Below are 5945 nucleotides of genomic sequence, written 5' to 3'. Positions count from 1 at the left end.
GCCCTAGAATAAATTTTGCAATTAGTTTCCAGCTACCTTTGCCTATGTACATTCTGGGGCCAAGGCAGAAAGTCCAAGATGGGTTGGGGGGGCGGGGTCTAGGGCGGGGAAATGCTGTGATTGGGATGGAGGCAACGGGTAAGTTTTGGCTCAACACTTGGGGCCAGAGTGGGGCTACACCAGGTCCTGATGGGGAGCTCTCGGGTCCCACACCATCCCTGGGACCTCGCCACACCCAGGAGGCCTGGGAGATGTGTGGGTCTTCCCGGGCCTCAGCCTGAGCGCCCCCCCCCCCTCCCGCCGTGCATGTCGGCTGCCAACTTGGGCCGAAGGGACCGTCGTTGTATGAGCACCTGTGTGCCACACGTCACGTTCCTGTCCCGACAACAGCCCCGTCTGGTCGGGGTTCTAATGCGGGAGAGACACTGGGCAGGTGGCCCTGAGCCAGTGGCCTGCAGGGGCAGATTCAAACCGGGGTCGTCCTGGCTTCGGAGCACCGGCGCTTCCCTCCGTCCGCCTGACGGCCCGGGCCCGCCCCGCTCGCTGGTTCTCCCGCCTCCGTCCGCTGGGTGGCAGCAGCGAGCACGGCCGATTTCTGGAGCGCGGCTTCCCGGCCCTTCGCCTGCTTTGTCTCATTTTGTCGTCCCATCTGCTTCCCAGCTGCTTCGGTAGTTGGCAGCTCCAGATTACAGATGAGGAAACCGAGGCCCAGAGAGGTGAAGTGGCCTGTCCAAGGTCACACGCTGAGAAGCGGCATGCCGACCTCCGTCGTCCCCACCACCCGACTAGCTCACCCCTGGGGCCACTCCTTGTCCACTCAGGCCTTTAGGCACATTAGAAAAAAGATGACCCCCCCCACCCCCGGGGAGAAGTATCCCTAGGCACACAGCTGGGCAGTAGCTTTTATGGAAAGCAAAGTGTCCCTTTCCCTCCTGGCACCTTCAGAAGTGAAGTAGGTGCTCTGGTTCCTGCCTCTGGGGAGCGTCCAGTCTCGTAGGACTCGGTCATGTCGTTGTCTTGTGTGAGCCATCAGGTAAGGGCCAGATAAGATGAGGAAGTGATGGATTCTGTCCCTCGGGCGACAGGAAGTCCTCTCAGCAGAGGTGTCATCCAAACTGGGTTTTGAAGGATGTCCTGGGCTTCCCCAGCTAAGACAGTCGTTGGGAGCAGTGTGGGCAGGTGTCTGGGGACCTGAGCAATTGGGCTGGGGAGTAAAGCGAGTAGGTGGTGGGGAGGAAGGGCATGGGGCCGGGGGGGGGGGGCTGGAAAGGACTCCTGGGGGTGGGCTGCCCTAGAGATGCCTCCTCCTGCCCTCCTGCCAGTCTGCAGTCCGTAGGATTAGTGGGTGCGGAGGCAGGAACTCCCCGGAGGCGAGCGGAAGGAGTCAGAGGACGCACCGTAAATGCAGGCGGTAGAGACCAAGTGCCTGTCCGATTCCGGGCCAGCTTCGTGCTTCCCAGTGTTGCTGCGCAGCAGCAGGCGGCCAGGCTGAGTGCCTTGTCTGGAACCTTGGCAGTGATCCAGTGATCGGTGATCTGGTGATCCACCGCCTGCTGCTCCTTCCTACCGCACTGCTGTGTCTTCCCAGAGCAGCCGGACCTTTGCTGCCTCCTCCACCCCCCAAACAGGCTGTTTCCCGACTCTGCCGGGGGTCTTGGAGGCCTCACCCCCTTGTCTACAGGGCAGGTTCTGTGCGCCACCTCCCACCCCCAGTCCCCTATACATCCTTCTCTGAAGACAGCTGACATTCTTACTGTGTGCAAGGCCCAGCGACTACCACACAAGACTGCATTGACCCCTCTTGTCACCTGTGGGATTGGCCTGATGTCCCCCATGGGCTTCAGAAGGTTCGACAGCTCCCACCCCTGGAATGAAATACCCAGACCCCTGTCCTTGCATGATGGATCGGCCACTTCCGGAGAGTGGAAGCAATACATGAGGTCCCAGAGAGAACTTCGTGCAGCTTGTGCCTTGCTCCATCTCCAGGCTTCCCATACAGCCCCGCCCCACCTCCACTCATGTGAGCTCCTCCAGGGAGGCTGCTCTGATGCTCACATCCTCTGGCCCCTGCAGCATCTGAGCTAGGATGAGGTCAGCAGGACAGGGTCCTGTGTGGGCCCATCCTTCACCTGGCTTCCACCTCAAGGCCCACCCTGGTGCCAGCCTCTAACATGTCATCACCACCGATCACCTCGGCCCTGAAACCAACTCTCCCTAAGAAGGGACCTGGACTCAGGAATCTTGCCCCTAGCCCCTAGAATCAGTGGTGGCAGGCAGCATCCTGTCCCATAGCCAGAGTCTGAGTTGGGGTCTCCCCTCAGCATGACCCATCATACCTGGAGCCAGTCCCACCTACCCTGGTGCCTTCTCTGAGCAGTCTTGTCTGGGGGACTTCCCCTCACAGCACCAACGGGGGAGAATATCTCTGAGCCTCAGCTTCTTCCTCTGTATAATAGGGGTGACAGTAGTCATGGAGCTGAGGTGAGGACCCACAGCTCTACGAGTCAAGGACTCAGTACCAGCCAGGTACACAGCAGGTGCTCATTAAGCGTTGGCTGCACCAACCCTGTTGATGAAACTGGGGCTGTCTTGATTCCCAGAGACTAAGGGGCAGCTTCTCTTGTCCCTCCCTCCTCCCAGGGAGCCTGGCATCCTGTCCCCCTCCCCAGGCTGGGGTGACCCCCAGGAAGGAACAGGTCACAGTAGTACCATTTATTAGGAGAGCTACCACAGGGCTGTCAGAATTTCAAGGCAGGCAGGAAGGGCCAGCGGTGGCGGTGTGGGGGACAATCTTGGAAGGTTAGGGGGTGCTGAGCTGTGGGGCACAGCAGGGTTAGCAGTACCAAGGCAGGGGGTCCCACTGGAAGTAGGCAGAGGTTGCTGGCGGAAGCAGCAGGTGGTCCTACGGGGGTCGTGCTGTCCCTCAGGGAGCCCTCGGCTGGACCTTCCAGGGGTCCGCATGCAGACGGAGCGTGAAGTCCACAAGAACTCTCTAGAAACCTGGGAGGAAGGTGTTGGGCTGAGCCAGCAGAGAATCCTGGTGGGGGCTCTGGAAGGGGCTGGGAACTGAAGCTGGGGAAGCCCTGGGGGGCGGGGATTGTGGCCCGGGGCCCCCTAGGCCGTCTCCCCCATCCCAGTTTCTCTCCAAGAACACCTGCGGGCGCACCGCGGACTTCCTGGGCTCCAGGGCAGGCCTGAGCGGGCGGGGGCGGCCGGCCCGAGGGCGAGGCGGGGTGGGGTCTGGGGGGCGCGCGGGCCGAGGCGGAAGCGGCTCGGTTGCTACGAGCGGCCTTAGCAACGCACCCATTCAGCAGAGACAAAGGCGCTGTCACTTGAGCAGAGGCGCCGCCGCCGCTCCTGTTCCCACCCGCGCGGCGCGGCGGGGGCGGGGTGGGGGCGGGGGCGCCGTCGGGCCCGCGGAAGGTCCACCGCGCGCTGGCCTGTAGGGGGCGACTCCTGCCTACTCTGCAGAAGGGGGAGCCTCGGCGCTGGGGGCGGGGACACCAGGCGGGGAGGAGGCCCGCTGGGAGCCTGGGGTCCTACAGACTTGGGTTTCCAACGTGCCACCGCTCACACCGACGCTCCTGTGCCTCGTTTTCCCCATCTGCGCGGTGGGGCCTGACCAGCATCGGCAGCCTCCGCCGCTGCTCCATGGGAGGATGGTTCCCCATGTCCCCGGATTAAAGGAGTCCCCAGAGGCAGGGCTTTAGCCCAGAGCCCGGCCCCAGTTAGAGCCGCACAGACAGGCCTCTTGCCCACACAGGGAAGGATCCCTGGGTATGAGGCCGGGCAGCGCCTGGCGTCCCCTCTACAGTCAGCTGTGCTCTAAGACTGGGGTACTCAGGCTGACACAGGCTCCCCTTGGGCTAGGCTGAGCTCTGGAGGCTCAGTCCTCTCTGTACGCAGGGCCTGGGGGAGCCCCAGCCTGGCTCCACTGCCCACAGGCCCCCATCAGCTGTCCCGCTGGGGAACAGAGCCTGGAAGGATGGCACTTGCTTCTCACCAGGTTTGGAAGTCCTTGCGGCCAGCAAGGCATCAGGATAGGGGCGCTGAGAGGGGTTCACCCAGGAGGCTGGGCCTGGAGGGCAGACAGAGGGGTGCACCAAGGAAGGAGGGCTCCTGGCTCACTGCCCCTCCTGCAGCACCGGCTCTGGGAAGGGAAGAGGTCCCACACCTGTTCCCTAAGTACACCTCTCCCGATGAGCACTGCGCTGTCCTGATGCCCCCAGTGTCCTCATGGAGGCCTCTCAGACGCCAGGAAGAGGAAGGGCCCGCAAGGGGTGGGAGGACACATGTGCTTGCTTCTCGAATCACCTCCATCCTGGGGCAGCTGGGCTGAGGGGGTGTCCAGGTGCCAAGGGGGAAAGGGGAGCTCCCTGACGTGGGAGCTGTACCTGATGCCTTGAACGCTGTCAGCTCCACAGCCTGAGGACACAGGAGGTCATCAGGGGAGGGGCCCCCACTCCTCCTGCTCCCCCTTGCCCTGGGGGGCCCTGGGCGACTCCCCCCCCCCCCCCCCCCCCCCGCGGCCTCGGTATTCAGGCTCTGCTAGTGCGCAGTCAGCACCTCCCAGTGGCTCCCAGTGCCCTGCCACCTGCGAACCGAACCAACTAACAGGGCCCCTTGGATCCCGGAGGGAGCCCCTCCTCCCCAGCCCTCCCGAGTCCCTGGGGATTCCCCTACTCTTGGCAAGACCCTGCACCCCTGTCCCAGCCTCACCAGTCTCTCGGGTTCTGCAACAGAGGAGAAGGCTGTGGGGACTCTGGGGCCATGAGTCCCTACAGGAGAAGAACACTGAGTAGGTGAACTTTTAGGAGGCTGAGGCAGGAAGCTCTCTCTCTCTGCTCTCCCACCCTGGACAGGACCTCATTATCAAGACCCTAAGAATCCACTTAAAGGTTTACCCCACAGATGAATGATGAAGAAACTAAGTCCCAGAGAGGCAAGGCAACATGTCTAAGGGCACACAGCAGGCGAACTAGGAGCTGGGCCTGAAACTCCTGGCCTGGCCTTGAAGTCCTTTAGCTCATGCTGTCTCAGGGCCCCAAACCCTATCTACCCACCTGGCTTCTGGAACCTCAAGCCCCCTCGGCATGGAGACCCAAGGAAGGTGACCCTGAGCAAGGCCTATCTCTGGGCTGGGCAGCAGGGGCCCCTGTCCCCCGGTGGTGGTGGTGGGAAAAAAAGAAGCCATTTTTAAGCCATTCCTCAGGCCCCGAGCTTGCAGAATTCCCTGGGCCTCAGTCTCCTTGTCTTTTGGACGGGCTGAGGATCTGCCATTGCCTTCCCAGCTTTACTGGAACGCTGGGGAAACTGAGGGACTTGGGAGTACTCAGACTGGAGGCTTGTGTGGCCTTACCTCTAACAGCCAAGTGTCTTCGAGCTGGAGCCAAGGCTACAGGGTCGTCCAGAGCCACCTCCCAGGGACCCAGGGACCTAGGGTGGGACCCTGGGCCCATGGGGCTGGAGCAGGCCTGAAAGGAAGGAGTGTGGGCTCTGGAATCCTGGCCGTAAGCAAGACCTCCCACCCCAGGATCCCCACCTGCCCTCACCCACCGTGAATGCCTCTGTTGCCTTTTTCTCAGTCATCCTCTGCCACGCACCCCGGACCTGGAGGATGGTCATTGGGGTCAGGCCTGGGACCCTCCCCTGAACTCCAGCCACGGGTGCCCTGCGAGTAAGCCCTGCCCACCCCACCCCCCAGCAGCCAGTGTCCCCAACTCACCTCCCCGTTGTAGGCAGCATAGGCCAGGAAGATGTATGGCCCCTGGGGACAGACCTAGCATGTGGGTGGGTGTCACTGCCTGGGAGCCCCCCACTGCTTAGCCCTGGGGCCACAACAGGGACATCTCCAGAGATACCCAGAGACATTCAGAGACAGAGGCTGGTGAACAGAAACCCTGCCCTGCCCCCCTCCTGCACTTGGGAGGGGATATCTGTGACAC

This window comes from Vulpes lagopus, chromosome 12, assembly GCF_018345385.1.
Source record: "Vulpes lagopus strain Blue_001 chromosome 12, ASM1834538v1, whole genome shotgun sequence".
NCBI lineage: Eukaryota > Metazoa > Chordata > Mammalia > Carnivora > Canidae > Vulpes > Vulpes lagopus.
The sequence above is the reverse complement of the archived record's forward strand: the minus strand, read 5'-3'. Positions refer to the sequence as shown.